Source organism: Sturnira hondurensis, unplaced genomic scaffold (assembly GCF_014824575.4).
Source record: "Sturnira hondurensis isolate 20B ecotype Veracruz unplaced genomic scaffold, ASM1482457v3 Scaffold0001989, whole genome shotgun sequence".
Lineage (NCBI taxonomy): Eukaryota > Metazoa > Chordata > Mammalia > Chiroptera > Phyllostomidae > Sturnira > Sturnira hondurensis.
Window position 1 is genome coordinate 730,387 of NW_028074620.1, and position 16,273 is coordinate 746,659.

At 33.8% G+C, this 16,273-nt stretch overlaps 1 long non-coding RNA gene across 1 annotated transcript; it reads left to right on the forward strand.

Moving 5' to 3' along the window:
* Window positions 1-4,796: 4,796 nt before the first annotated feature.
* LOC118981607 (uncharacterized) lies at window positions 4,797-13,329 on the forward strand. The gene is made up of 3 exons (XR_005065376.1): window positions 4,797-4,876; window positions 4,998-5,004; window positions 13,317-13,329. It is a non-coding gene; the product is annotated as an uncharacterized LOC118981607 (long non-coding RNA).
* The last annotated feature ends 2,944 nt before the right edge of the window (window positions 13,330-16,273 follow it).

Below are 16,273 nucleotides of genomic sequence, written 5' to 3' on the forward strand. Positions count from 1 at the left end.
TGATATGAGAGTAAAGCAAAGCACATTTTAGAAAACAAATACCAGTGCTAATACTGCTCACATGTGACTAAGTGAAAGAACTGTCACCTAAATGTCTCTCAGAATCTGATATAATGAATGAAATTCTTTTTTAGCAATATATAAACAAGGCAATACTTGTTCTGAATCAAAATCTTCTACTTTTCTCTTTCTTCAAAGGCAACCTTAGGAAACATTGAATTTTAAAAATATTCAATATTGAATACTGAATGTTGAAGTAAGCATGTAATTTCAAACTATTTTAGATTTTAAATTGAGACTGTCATTTTATTGATCTTATGTCGTTTTTATTGCTCTTTTTATAAAAGTATACTAAGCCGTGGCTGAGGTGAGCTACTAAGGTGTAGCTCAGTGGATTGAGTGTGGGCCTGGGAACCAAACAACCACAGTTCGATTCCCAGTCAGGGCACATGCCTGGGTTGCAGGCCAGTTCCCAGCAGGGGACACACAAGAGTCAACCATACATTGATATTTCTCTCCCTCTCTCCTTCCCTTCCCCTCTAAAGATAAATAAAAAAATATTTTTTAAAAGTATACTAAAATTAACCCACTTAAATGAGTAAAACATTTTTCAAATATCGCACACATTAAAGTGGGGAATTGACATTGCTATGGACTGAATGTTTGTACCCCCCTAAAATTCTCATGTTGAAACTTCCATCCCCAGATTAATGGTATTTGAATGTGCGGCCTGGGAGGTGATTAGGTTATGAGAGTAGGACCTTCCTGAATAGGATTAGCAATCTTAAAGTAATAGACATGAAAAAGAACATTTTTCTTTTTGTCTTGTGAGAACACAGCCAAAAAGTGACTATCTGCATGCAAACCAGGAAGAGGGCCCTCTGCCCTAAACCTGGTAGCACAAGGCATTCATATAAATAACTTGATTTTGGGAATCCCAGCCTCCAGAATTGAGAAATTAATGTTTTTGTTTAAGCCACTCAATCTATGTTATTTTGTTATGGCAGCACAAACTGATAAGACAGACATGTAATTAAAAGTGCATATCAAAGGATTTATTTCTCACTTCTTCTCTGAATGTTGTCCTTTTTGAAAGAGGATTCATTAATTTCATGTCATTTGAAGTGAACAGGTGATTAGAAAGGGCTAATAGCAGTAGAAATATTTTTCTACTCTGTTTTCAATTTCCAAAATTCTAACAAGCTTGGTCTGAGATCGATGAGAACTGCCCACTGCTAAGGTCAGTATGGCCTAATTAGTTTTGCTACATTGCCACTGTAATTTTGCTTGACATGACATTGAGGAGAGGCTCAAAAGGCAATCAGCATTTAACAGCCATTATGAGCATTAGTTACACCTAGTGACAGATTAATTAGCAACTCTGTGCACAACTTGATATAAAAAAAGAGAAAAACTCTGATGCCAAGTTCCCTCATAAAATTATCAATGGTGTCTTCCTACATAAAATTTCCTATTCATTAAAACCTTTCAATAAAAAATATGTGTGCCCTACTTGATTGGATGCATACTCGGTTGATTGCAACTTTGGGTGATGAAATGATCTAGCAATATATTTATCAAATTTATTTGATAAATAAATTTATCAAATTCTACAATATTAAACTCTTTTCTGGTTCTACATGTACCACAGAAATCTATCTTATTGGGGGGAATGAAAGAAAGTTACTTTCATGATAAATTTAACATCTGTGTAGTGACCATATTTTCTTCCAAAAATCTATTTAGAGAAATATTCTGGAACACTGAATCTTCTTTGGGCCTATATTAAGAGATTTTAGTCAAATCTTTTCATCAAAGCTAAAGTGAAGCCAAATTATCTTAGTTTCTTGAGATCTATTTTTTTCTAGAAGATATCAGAAAGAATTTATCTAAATTCCAACATTTGTTCTGATTTTCCACAAACCCTGTCATTAATTTACTTCATTAGGTTGACTTGTTGAAATTTATGATTCATAAAATATTGTTTATTTCTTTCTAGAAAGAGGGCAAAGGAGGGAGAAAGAGAGGGAGAGAAACATCAACATGTGGTTGCTTCTCACATGCCCCAAATTGGGGACCTGGACCCCAACCCAGGTATATGCCCTGACTGGGAATCAAACCAGTGACCTTTTGGTTCACAAGCCAGCACTCAATCCACTGAGCCACATCAGCCAGGGCTAATTCATAATATATTTACTTTTTATTATTTACTTACCCTTTAGATATTAAAATAGGTTTTATTTAAATTCTGAAACAATCCCTATTTTTCCAATAACTCTTCTGTAATAAAATTTTAAAAAAATTTATTCTTCTGTTGAAGTTTAAATGATTTCTTTTCACATTTCTTTTTGATAATTTCTTTGTACATTTAACAACAGTCTTGTCTCTGGCTATGGTTTTTTCCCTCAAAGAAGTGAAAAAATAAATTTCTACGTATGTGTTTTTATTAAGGCATCTATCAATGTTTTCATTTGTGCTAAGCATGCTTTTGGAACTATATAGTTGAAAGTTTCCCTTTAAATATTTCAAATACCTGCTGACTCATAATGAAGGGAAACAAAATAAAAATTACTAAATCAGTCCATTGATGTCTCACATGGCCATGTAATATGCTCTCTCTGGCTTCATTACATGTGGTCACTGTGATAGTCTAAAGGTAGGGAAACTTGACTTCTACCATGTACTGAGAATACTGAAATGACATGAGTGAGTAATTAATTGCAATTCTCCTAAAACTATTAACTACAATGAACCATTGACCAAACATTGATTTCCTTTTTAAAATTCTATAGAATGTTGTTATTTTAGTCTATAATACCACTTGGGAAATTTTAAGCACCATCCCTTAAGAAATTATCTATGCAAGTGTATTTGATTATCTTATCTTCCCTCAAATTTGTTCTCCTTCGGTGCAGGAGAACCGTTTTTTGTTTTTTTTCACAAAGCAAAGAAATTACATATTAGTGTTATTTTTTGTAAATAGTATTTATTGAAGTACAATTTATATGTGATTAAATACATTGGGTATTCACATTTTTAATCCCAAAATTTCTTTTACAAAACAAAACTTTTGCTTTACAAATAATAAAACAGAGACTCACAAAGATAATTTTCTCAAGGCTACACAACTAATAAATGGTATGGCTCCATATATTAAACTACTCTGAAAACATATTTTTAACCTACAGTAACCTATGTCCAATTTTCTTTGAATGAGTTTATCATATCAATTTCAGTTGACTTTTCAATATTTAGTATTTTAAAATATTATTTATCTACATTTAAATATTAATATAAATGAGATTGCACTTAAGTGGCGCAATGTGTTGGAAATAAGTTGTTCCTCTTCTAAGCAAAATTTAAGGCTGTATACTATGAAAAGATAAAAGAACAGAAGCTTGAATTGAGGAGATGCCTCAAACACTTAAAATTTGGGAACGCTTTATCTCTAAAATAGTGGAGATTTTATTAAATAGTATATAAATAATTAGATTAACAAAACTTTTTTCAATGACAAAAATTTAATCATTTGAAATCCTGATTTAGTTATTACTCTGAGTAACTTAGTTATTTCTGGTATCCTTAAATTAGGAAGGTGTGTTGGGATTGTTTGTAGAATTGCATTAATTATTTTATAAATAAAGCCATCTTGGTTTTTATGGTCTTTTTCGGGCTTTTTTTTTTTATTACGGACCTGCCGTAACATGCATCTACCACTCCATCTTCATTTTCAGTCCAATGAGAGCTTAAACAAACTTGCCAGGATCTTGAAGACCAGCAGATCGTTCAAGAAATCTCCAAGGAATCACTCAATTTTTTTTCTCCAGCCAGAATCTCATCTGTTTCAAAAGTGGAATCTGCAAGGATAAAGGGGTGCGGTGCATGTCTTCAGTGTAAGAGAAGCAACGGCAGTTTTGACTTTCATACACTTTATTATCTTAGTCCTTCTGAAAATGTAAGCAGATACAGAACTGTGAGCTCCTGACTGCCTTCTTTCTCTCCACAACGCCCCCCTACCTTCAGGACCTGGCAAAAGTAGGAATAGATTCTGAATGTAGCATGCTCCTGACTTCAGTAACCCATATTTGTTAGCTTATCTTTTTTTACAGGTAGCTATTAGCAAGTAGAAAGACTATTACAGCCCTGGCTTGTGTACTCAGTGGGTTGAGCATGGGCCTTCAAAGCAGATGATCATGGTTCGATTCCCAGTCGGGGCACATGCCTGGGTTGCAGGCCAGTTCCCAGCAGGGGATACATGAGAGGCAACCATACATTGATATTTCTCTCCCTCTCTCCTTCGTTTCCCCTCTAAAGATAAATAAATGAAAAATTTTTAAAAAGACTTACATTTCTGAAAGACAAATATATCAGAGAGAGTATTAAGCATTCACTATGTTTCAAAGGGCATCTCAAGGACTTATATTTTATTTAAAACTCACCTAGCCCTGAAGTTGTATGTTTTATTACATTTTACAATCATTTAGTCAATTTATCTGAAAACTAAGTAAATGAAAAAAAGAGCAAAGAAAGATGCATGCATGTGGTCCCTCGGTGCGTGACCCAACAATTAGTGTTGAGAGAAAGAGGTTTTTATTTATAGGATTCCAACCTCCAGGGGCTGGGCGGGGGGGCACACTGGGAGCACTGCAGTACAGAGACCTATTCTTCCATGAGACCCAGCACTTCCCTTGCTCTCCACCAGGCTGTAAAGCCAAAAAAAAAAGCCCAATAGTTCCCCATATCCTTATCTGTTCTTAAACTGCATCACAAACAGTTCTCCATCTCCGCTAGAATGTACACTCGGATTTCAAAGTTGCCATCTTTTTGTAGCAGCTCTGTCCTTCAGGATCTGGGGTATGTTGTCCTCAACCTCCATGTAACAGTCCAGGAAAACATGTGCTATGTTGCACTGGATTATGGTGAAGTCCAGGAAGGCACAAGTCCCGAAAGAGTGGCCTCTTTGTGTGTCCCAAGTCCCAGGAGTGCAGGTCTGTGAGGCAGCAGGTTAGCATCTTATAAGACAGAGTTCTTAGTGGCTTCAGAATCAGCTAGAGCAGGCACAATCAGAGCAGCAGCTTTCAGTGTCCAATAGCTACTGGCTGCTCCCTCACAGCTATTCCTCTTTCATATTCACCCAGGCCACATGGCTGGATCTTCAGAGAAATAGGCATAGCTCCTCCCTCATGACTACCTCCCTTTCAGGCTGCATGGCTGCATCTTTCTTTCTCCCATGGTGGACCAGCCTTTCACTCTCTGCCTGCCCTTAATTTAATCTCTGACTTGGAGTTTTCTATGTGACCTTATCTTCATCCCCCTCTATAATGAGTTACATTTGCCAGTTTCCCATATCTTCTACCTTCTCTTGGCTGCCATCTTTAGTCAGGGCAAGAATGACTCAAGGATCTGGGTCCTTGCCTTCCTCCCTCTCATGTAGGTGCTGTACAAACCCCTGGCTATGTCGTGACTCCCTGAATACTCTCTGGAAGTCCTGTATGCCTTTTGCTCAGGGTGGTAGCCCACTGTTATTTGGCTACCGACTTGCCATAGTTATGCCAACTATCTTAAGTTACATATTGTCCACTTCCCTGTCCCCCAACCAAGGGCTATGGGGGCTTTCTGCGGATCTCCCTGTTCTGTACCCCATTTCAAATATATCAAGTGATAGCAAAGAAAGGTTTTTATTCTAGGAGAAATAACTCCTGTCCCCATGCCTTCAACCTTTATGCTTTGCCCTTATGACAAATATATTAACTGGGTGGTATGGTAGCCTATGGGAAGAAATCTCAGCCCAAGCAATGGAGCCTGGAGGAAGCAGCTGGAAGGAGATGTTGTGGAAGAGATGACATGCTTAGATTTATTGAAGGAGCAACATGGGATAGTAGTTAAGTTTAACATCTCTGGAGGCAGGCTGCCTATCTTCTATCATGAATTCACTATTTACTACTAATCGTGGCACCTTGGATACATTCTTGCCTCTCAGCACCTCACATTCCCAATTCCACATCTATAAAATGGGCATAAAGGTACTTACCTCACAGTCTGCAAGGGTTCAATGAGAAAGTTAGTCTAAAGCACTCAGTACATATATGAATGTTCAATAAATATTAACCAAATTATTGACAGTTTAATATGAGTCGGCTATTTGAAAGGTAAGAAGTGGGGCACTGGTAGGGAGAGTGTTATAGGCAGGACTGGCATGCTTTTTTCTTTTTTGTTCTCTGCCCCATAATTTTTTGTTTGTCTATAAAAAGGAGATAAAGAATGCAGAGTTTAGTTCTGGCCAGTGTGACTGTGCTGGTTGAGGGTTATTTCATAAACCAAAATGTTGCCTGTTCAATTTCTGATCAGGGCATGTGCCCAGGTTTCCAGTTTGGTCCCAGTCAGGGGCACTGTAGGAGGCAACCCATCAACGTTTCTCACATCAATGTTTCTCTCCCTCACTCTCTCCCTTGCTTCCTCTCTCTTTAAAATTAGTGAGCATGTTCTTGGGAGAAGATAAAAAAAGAATACACAGTCCAGAATATGTCTAAGATGACAGAGATGAGTTCATTTACATACTAGGAAAAGACAATGTAAGAAAGAAGATATTAAAAATTGTGGGTCTCCTCTGAGAGTCTGTGAATATGGTTTCCAAGTGTGGAAAGAAAGTACATTAGATATTTAAAACAAGTTTGTTCCTTTATAAATATCTAAGATATACTTCCAAGTGAAATGTCCACTGTTGAAAAGGCCAGCAATTATGTAGATTTGATAAAAATTAATTCAATAACAATTTGTGAAAAAAGAGCACACATTTTAGAATCAGGTCACAGAGCATCTTAAATTCATCATTCCTTATCAACTGTGTGACCTTGAGTAAGTTACTCATTGTCTCTGACTTTTACTTTCTGTTGTAAACATATAATAAAAGGATTATTATGTGAAATATATATGCACAATTAGGAATACAAAGACCATTTACATTTTGAAAAAAACAACCAAGCACTAGAGTATAGTTATTGACTTTTAAAAAAAATCTGCACAGCCCTCCCTCCAATTTGCTGCTAACCCCGCCCTGCCCTGAAGTAATGCATTTTTGTGTTAATTCCTCTATTTTTATTTATAGTTTTATCCTACCTGTATGGATCCTCTAATAGTACAGTACACTTTTGGTTTCCTTCAATGAAGATCACATTGACTTCTTGTTTTGTGACTTCTTTTGCTTAATATATTTTTAGGATTGGTCTGTATTGAATATATAACTTTAGTTAATTTATCTGCTATGTTGCATGGTGATCAATGACATGAATATGCCACTGTTTATTTATTATGTGTATATTTTATTGTCTGTGGCATCCTACCCTTCCATACCCCTGCTCTGTACTTGCCCACATGCATCTCTCAGCATGTGGATATAAACCTGGGAGTAGATGTGCTGGATGATGCCAGGTGTGCATCTGTGGGTTTATTATTGAATTAATGCCTGCGTTGTTCCAAAATAGGTGTACCAATTTATATCGTTACCAATAGTGAAACTACCTAGTTCTTGTATTTGACTGTTTTAATGTCGATGACTATATCATCATTGTCATTTTTTAGTGGCATGTTAGGTTGGTGACCTTATCACATGGTATTGATTTGCATTTTCCTGATTGTTAATGTGGTTGACTATTTTATCATATGCCTATTGTGCATATGAGCTTTCCTTCTGTGAAAATCCTTTTTAAGACCCCAAGAGATTCTTATTTTAATTAGTTTTAGGTACTAGATCTTAATTGGTCATATGTGTTTCAACTATCTTGGCTCAGTATGTGATGTGTTATTTCACTCATTTACAATATCTATTGAGGAACATGAATTCTTAATTTAATGTAGCAAAATTTGTCAATGTTTTTCTGTATGTTATTATTTTACATGCCTTATGTAAGAAAATCTTCCCTACTCCAAAGCTGGAAAGATATTTTTTATATTGTTTTCTAAATCATTTGTTGTTTTTCCTTCATTATTAATACACCAATCCACCATGAAGTGATTCCCCTGTTGTATGAAGTCAGGGTGTGTGGTGGCCATGAAAATGTGCTACTCAAATATCCACCCCTGGGGAGTGGAACTGAATCTACTGCACTGGTGTGAGGACTCACTTCCTGATGAATTAGTGGGCAGGGATAATGAGGTGCATTCCTGTGACAGAGCAAACACCCCTTACTGGTGACTTTACGTTAAGGCTGCCCGATTGATTTTTCCAAACTTTAAAAAAATTGAACTGCAGTGTGGGACTCTACCAGGTTTCATCTTTTTTTTTCTCCCAGATGTTAGACCTACATTACAGTATCATGTTTATTTCTGCCACTGCCAAGCCTTTTACCTTTTCCACTCCTGTGTGTTTCTCCCAACACATTTCCCACATAGCAAATCTTATGTTTGCTTCTTTGAGGATCTAGTTTTAATTATTTATTTTTAAATAGATAACCAATTGTCCTTACACGTAAGCTTCAGTTTTATTATCTGTAAAATGCAACTTTTAACATCTGTCCAACAAATTTGCTTTGAGAGTCAAGAGCTAAAATAATCATCACAGTGCCACAAAGTTTTATGTGGGTGAATTGTAGTTGGTTGTCATGAACTAAGTCTACTCTTAGGTGTACTGGACCGTAGGTTGTGTCTGTGCATTTGGGCAAGCCCCATGACATTGAGTCTTCACCATTTGAAAAATTTAAAGAAGATAATATCTAGTTGGTTAGTTTGTTTTAGCTGATTAATTACTGTATTTGACAGTTTTGTACTCTGTAACTAATTAAACATTTTAATGTGCATGAAAATATTTTAAGACTGTGAAGAATTATACAAAAGTAAGTGGCAAGTAGGCATTAGTAATATGAAATTAATACTTACAAGCCAGTGCTATACACAGTATCACCTTGTATTTGTTTACATCTTTTCCACTTATTCCTTAGTCCATCAATTATATGCAAGTTAATTTTTCTCAGTGACAGCTAAAGGTAGATAGGTCTGTACATAGATAGAGATATTACTGTAGTAAATATTTCTTAACTCCATAATGGAACATTTACTTGGTGTAACACTATAAAATATAGCTACACATTTATGAATTATATATAGTTTTCTATTTCTTGATTTCTACTCTGATAGTTTCCTTGGTGTGATGATAGCACACTATGTAATATATGATAGTTTCAAACTTTGAAAAATGGCATCAAGTACTCATATTGAATATAAATACATTTCCAATATTTAGGCACTGATTGACTAAACTAGAAATAAGAAATATGGAGGATGACTTTGTTTACCTGCAATTACAGAAATTGTCTTGACCTTCAGAGATATGATTCAAACCTCATTTAATTTGATTAAAACCTTGATTTAATTTTAACTTTATGTTACTTAATGTTAGTATTATATTTGATATTATGTGTATTTCAATATTTTTCTCCATCGAATTTCATTTCTACAAATATTGCTTCTTAAAATATTCTCCATTTAAATATAAAGTAAAGATTTGTAATATCTGGTTGCTGTATTCAGATAGCAATCTCAAGAAATATTTGACACAGATTCCCATATAGCCAAATAATACAGTGAGTATTCAAATGATTATTACAGTGGAGTTCTACCAATATTTGCTTGTGCATATGTATCTATATATAACTGATTCTGAGGTAACTCTGAAATGGATTTTATGGCTTGATGACTGATGTCCAAATAGGCCGATTAATTCACTAATGAATTTTAGAACTCAGCATTGCCATCGTGATAGTATTTCTAAATAATTGTAAGCCCCACCTTTTTAGTAAAATAAAATTTTAATGGATCAAAAATTAAGGTGTAAAATCACTTGGTTTCCTGTAAAAAATTTTATTTATTTGTTTGTTTTATCTTATTCTGAGAAGAAAATTTGTAAGGAAGATAAGAAAATCATAAAACCTGAATAACTTCAAAATGTACAAAATGCATTATCATTACCCGGTAAAACTGAAAACTTTGAACGATGTTCTCACACTGTGTGCCCAGAAATTAGATGTATGTAGATATATCTAATATATATTAGATATAGTCCAATATGGCTCTCTAATGCTCTTCTAATGAAGGGTTCTGTGGCTAAATGTTTACTTCAACAAAGTTAATCAGTTGTTCATCATTGCTATGAAATGAAATGATCATTTATTCTCCACTTTTGGTTAATACCATATCTCCAAATATGGTATTGCCTAAGCCATATTTCCAAATATGTATTTCTGTGCTATTTCATTCCATTAGTCTGTTCAACATCATTATGCCAATAACTCAAAATCTTAAATACTAAAGTTAAGAAAAGTCTGTTTACTTTGATCTTCTTCAGGAGTATCTTAGGGTACTTTTTTATTTCTCTTATTATGTTCTATAAAAACAGAATGAATAAACAAAAATAAACTTTGATTGATATTACATCGAATCTATTGCTTAATTTTGCAGTTTTTGACATTGTTATGCTATTAAATATCCAAATTAATTAAAATGGATTTATTGAAGGGATTGTAATATGTAATTCTATTTAGGTCATTTTTAATCATTTTAATAGAGCTTATAACATTCTCCTAATAATTGTACACATGGTTTATTAGATTTATTCCAATGCATTGAATATTTAATTGGTATTTAAATAGTACATTTTATATATTATCAAATTATTTTGTGGGCTAATTTGTTATCAAGCAAATTTGTAACAATCTCTTATTAATTAATACAAGTAGTTCTTTTTTTTTAAGGATTTTCACCATACACAAACATCACCTGTTAAAGTCATAATGTAGTTTTTGCCTTTTAAATTCAATCCTTACTGTGATGGTATGGTCATTGTTTCACCAAAAAGCATAGTTTGCTTTAATAAGTCAAAGATATGTCTTTTCATTCTTAGTTTGCTAAAGCTTTTTAATGAATGGTAATTAATTTTTCAAAGAAATGTTGTGTGTAATTTATAAATTATATGATTTTTAAGTTTATTAAAAGGTAAATTACTTATTTTCTCAAGGCAATATGTCCTAGAATAAACTCAATCTGTCATGATATGTACATTTTTAAAACTTTTTTTTATTTAACTCTTGTTCAAGTACAGTTTTCTTTCTTGTATTCCCAGTCCTGTCCCTCCCCCAGTGCTCCCCACCTCCCTCCCATCTCTGTCCCCCACCTTAGTTATTGTCCATGTGTCCTTTATACTTGTTCATGTGAGAACTTTCTTAATTTAGTTTACCAAATTTTAAGATTCATGTATTTATTATTATAAATTGAATTGTTTTTAGTTTCCATGTCTCATAAGTTCCTCTCAATTTTATCATTGAATACTTCCTAAAATCAGTTGAGAACTATTATTTCTTTGTTTCATAACTTATAAGAACTTGTGTATGATTGGAAATATAAAGGAATTCACCAATAAGTACTTTAGGCTTAGAATTTCATGATTTCACTGACTAGTTTCTTTAATGATCCTTCAAGTCTCTAAGTCTCTATGTTGTGTTTTTCTGAGACAGTTTTTTTTGTTATTCTTGTTATTGTTATGTGTTTTAGGATGTTTCCATTTCACCAAAGTTTAAAAATGTATTGGTAATAAAATCACTCATGATATCTTTTTATCTCTTTATCTCTTTAATGCCTTCAAAATATACAGGTATAGTGCTCATTTCATGACTAGTCATGTATTTATACCTTTTTGTTGTTTTTACTTGAGTTTGTCACATTATAATTTGCAGGACTACTTTTTGGCTCTGATCATCTTGTCTATTGATTTTTTTTCTATTAGCAACATTTCTTAAATTTTCTATTTTATTATTTTGTTCTAATTATGTTTTGCTATTTTATCTTGTTGACATCTACTTCTGTCTTCAATGAAATATCATCTTTGACCTACTTAACTTGGGGGATATTTTAAAATTATTAATCCCATTGATATTTTTAGTTATCTTCTTGTTATTGGTTTATAAATTAATCACTTTGCTGCTAGAAAATATTTTTCATATGATTTCAAACCTTTGAAATTTAAATCTGCTTAGTGTATAGAAATATAATAAATTTTTACTTTTCTTAAGTGTTTCATTTGTATTCAATATATGTATTGTTGAGTCATTTCATATCCATCAGATTAAGGTTTTTATCATCAAAATAGTAAAAATTTACATTTTATCTTAATGTATCAATTATCATTTCCTATTATATTGAGTGAATGAAAGTTTAACCTTATAACGCCTTACTAAAAAATGAACTTTCATCTTTTTCTGTTATTTTATATTATTTTAGAACACGTTTTTTTTCATCTTTTTTTAAACTGGCATAACCGTTTTACTAAGTCAATGTGTACAAATGTAGTCTTGTCTCTCATATTATGCCAGTGTACTTTTAAGCCCCCACTGTTTCTCATTGGTCAGAATTTCAGGATATCTTTCTGGAAGCTTTTCCCACACTTCAATTTATCCAAGAACTCAAGGGACTCAATCTAATCTAAAGTTAGTCTAGCTTCGAAAACTCTAAATCGGTAGGTTCTGGAGCCTGGTCTGTTTATTTATGTCACTAGTGCAGCCACTATGGAAAACAGTATGGAATTTCCTCAGAAAACTAAAAATGGAACTCTTTTTTTTTTTTTTTTTTGCCATCTTATAGGGGCTCTGCTGATTTCCAAAGTTGTTTTTCTGTGCTACTCTCATTTCTCCAGCACTTTGTCCTGAGACCTCTATCCCACTTTGTCTCCCTGAACTCAAAACAGCCTCTTAACTTGGGGAGTTTGCAAGCATCCTCCTGACTTTCCTCTTTTTTTGTCAGGGTTGCAAACATTTCAAGGAAGCGAACTGGGTCAATCAGAGGGCTCAATTTGTTTGTTTCATCTCTCATGAATGTGGTCTACATTGCTTGATATCCAGTGTCTGGCAAGCATTTGTTTCTATCATGTCTTTGTTTTTGTTTTTTGTTTTGTTTTGTTTGGCTTGGTTGATTCAAATGAAAGGATAAATCCAGTATTTGAAAGGATAAATCCAGTCTCCTTTCATTGTAGTCAGAAGACAAGTCCTTGTGCTTCTAATTCTCATTTTTATTGTTTTCATACTTGGAAATATTTGGTCTATTTTTAATTTTCCTACTAATTTATTTTTAATCTATTTTTTTTAGTTTTGTTTGACATTCTCATTCATCTTTAAATTATATTAACATATTGTTTTATATTCTGTCTATAAATATTATTTTTATTATATGTGCACCTGTTTAATTTTGTCTTTGTGTTTTGATAGTTTTGTTGAAAACCACATTTCTTTGAACCTAATCTGTAAATTTAGATAGTTGGTGTTTGGGAGGAGGTTCAGTTATTCCAGGAAAAAATTTGCAGTGGATTTTGTAAAGTGTTTTAGCAATGTTGTGTTCCTGACCCACCATGTATGTCCTTGGCCTAAGTTCACCTGTAGCCAACTGTACATAAAGACAGCTTCTAACAACTAGAAGTTTGTTAACTAAAGTGACTGGATCTCTTGTTCCCTAGCTGTAGGCTTTCTATAACACCACACCAACTGGCTGGGCATCAGAAAGGCAACACTCAGAAATATTAAAGAGTAAATTTCTAAAACAGTTTTTAAACAATAGGGGTAGAAGTCAATGAATTGGTCCTACACCCTTTATTTCCTCAACTGAAATTGCTGTTGGGACATGTTCCAAAGGATTTCTGGGGTAGCAACTGTAATTGAGCCCCAGTTGCTGGCAACTATTTACTAATGGCTTTTTTACTGGTTTTCTCTTTTTTGTGCTTTGCTTTTTTTTTCACTTCATTACTTGCCCTTCCTGGAATCACCTTCAAAGTAAACTACTTGCTTCTAGGTTTATTTTAAAGTCTTCCTTTTTGCATTTGCTAATGTATTAGCCTTTTCTATAGAAAGAGAACCAGCAGGACGTGTGTGTGTTTATAGATACATAGATGATAATGATGATGATGATAGATAGATAGATAGTATATAGATCCTATAAGATATGTATTTATCTACTGAGACTATCTACTGAGACTTATTATATGGAATAGGCTAATGCAATTATTGAAGTTGGGAAGTCCCACAATCTTCCATGTGCAAAATAGAGACTCAGGAGAATCAGTGATACAGTTCTAGCTTGAGTATGAAATGCTGAGAATCAGAAGACCTGATGGTATAAGTTCTAGTTCAAGTGCAGAAGACCACTGTCCTAGCTCGAAAAATGAGATGGAAAGAGCAAATTTCCATTTACACTACTCTTTTTCATACTCAGGCCTCCAACACTTTGGATAAGACCCAGCCTCATTGGAAGGAAAATCTACTTTACTCAGTCTACTAATTCAAATGTAAATTGTATCAGAAGACACCCTCACAGATGCAACTATAATAATATTTAACCAAATATGTGGTCACCCTGTATCCCAGTCAAGTTGACACAAAAAGTAACTATCAGAGGTAGGAAACTACTATATGACTTCCCCCCGCCCCACTTAGGAAGGCGGAAATTGTCCCTTTTCAATAAAGGGTAGAGTGTAGATATCCTTTATTTAACAGAAGTATCTCCTACTACACTGCTTAACTTGAATGAACCTAGTTCTTGTTATCTTCAAGTCAATTAGAATTTCAAAAGTGGAGATCAAATTTATGAGGTTTAGGAATGATCACAAGACAAGGGCTTGCTTGAGGACATAGCATTTTTTTCTGGGTTCCCTTATTGGCTTAGTCTTTGCTTATAGTATTTTGAATAAACTTTTGTCTTTGACAACTTGGAAATTAATTTAAGAAAATATATGGTTTTATGTCTGCAATATTTGCATATATGTATAAATCATTCAGTACAGGAGTCAGTAATGTGCCTGGTGTGGCATACTGATGGACATAGCTAATCATAGCTTTTTCACATTAAATTGAATGATGGTCTTTTTTAAAATTATATTTGCATACACCAGGTTAAATTTTAATTTAAATTCACCTAAAATATGTTCTACTGAATTTTTAAACATGAAGTTATAGACAACAACAAACTCTCTCTAGAATTAATAGCAATGTTTCTCAAGGATTTACATATATATGATCTTTATGGTAGATATCCAGTAGAGATTGTATTAGTCCTTGGTTTTGTTTGTTACATTATCATTCAGTAAAGTTACACTTGAAGTTAATTGGGGTAGTGGATTGAAATTCACCATGCAACACTTTTAAAAAAACTAGAAATGTGCAAAATTGACCGATTCTCATGATATTTAAATATATGCCAATGTACAATATATTTGGACTCTATTCATTTTGTTGGACATATATTATTCTTTAGGATTCATTTTATTAAATGTAAAATGCATGCAAATATATACCTCATCAAATTTTTGCTTTTGATTTTGTTGGTTGCTTTAGATGCCAGCTTTTCCTAAAGTATATAAAATATCAGTAGTGTGGCTTATGATTATTTGAAAATTCATCATATATTACCCTGATCAAAAATTAAAACCCACCTGCTCAATAATAAAATGTTTATTTTTTGCAGTGGCACCATGGGGTTTTGTTAATTTATTTGTTCAGCAATTATGAATTGATCACTTATTATTATTTTATTATTTTTTTCATTTTACTTATTTATTTATCTTTAGAGGGGAGGGAGAGAGGGAGAGAAACATCAATGTATGGTTGCCTTTTGTGCATCTCCTGCTGAGAGTTGGCCTGCAGGGAACTGGACTACAACCCAGGCATGTGCCCTGACTGGGAATCGAACCGCGATCCTTTGGTTCGCAGACCCGCGCTCAATCCACTGAGCTACACCAGCCAGGGCCTTGATCACTTATTATGATCAAGGCATAAGGACTGTAACAGTGACAAGTTAAACAGAAATAGTGTCTACTTTCATGAAGTTTACAGTTCAGCAAATGAGACACGATACATAAAAGTAACAGCATGCAATTACACATTTTAGTAAATTTAATGAAGGAAAATAAAGGTTATCCCAAGAAACAGTATCAGCAATATCTGCCTTAGATTCATAGTCAGGGTGTTCTCTGTTGCAGTAGTGCTAAGACGTGAAAGACAAGGTGCATCAGTAAAGATTTTGGCCAAGAGTGGTTCTATAAAAGGAAAGAATAGGAGACAAAGAAGAGCTTTCTTGAAAGAGGACAGGGTGGTATGAGGGGAAGTAACATATAAATGAAAATCATGTGGTGGTCAGAGGCCAGATCAAATGAGATCTTTATGCCATGTTCAAATATTTGAGATACATTTAAAGTAAAATGGAAAGCGAGCTGTTTGGGTTTTTAAACTAGAAAATTATATGATAAAAC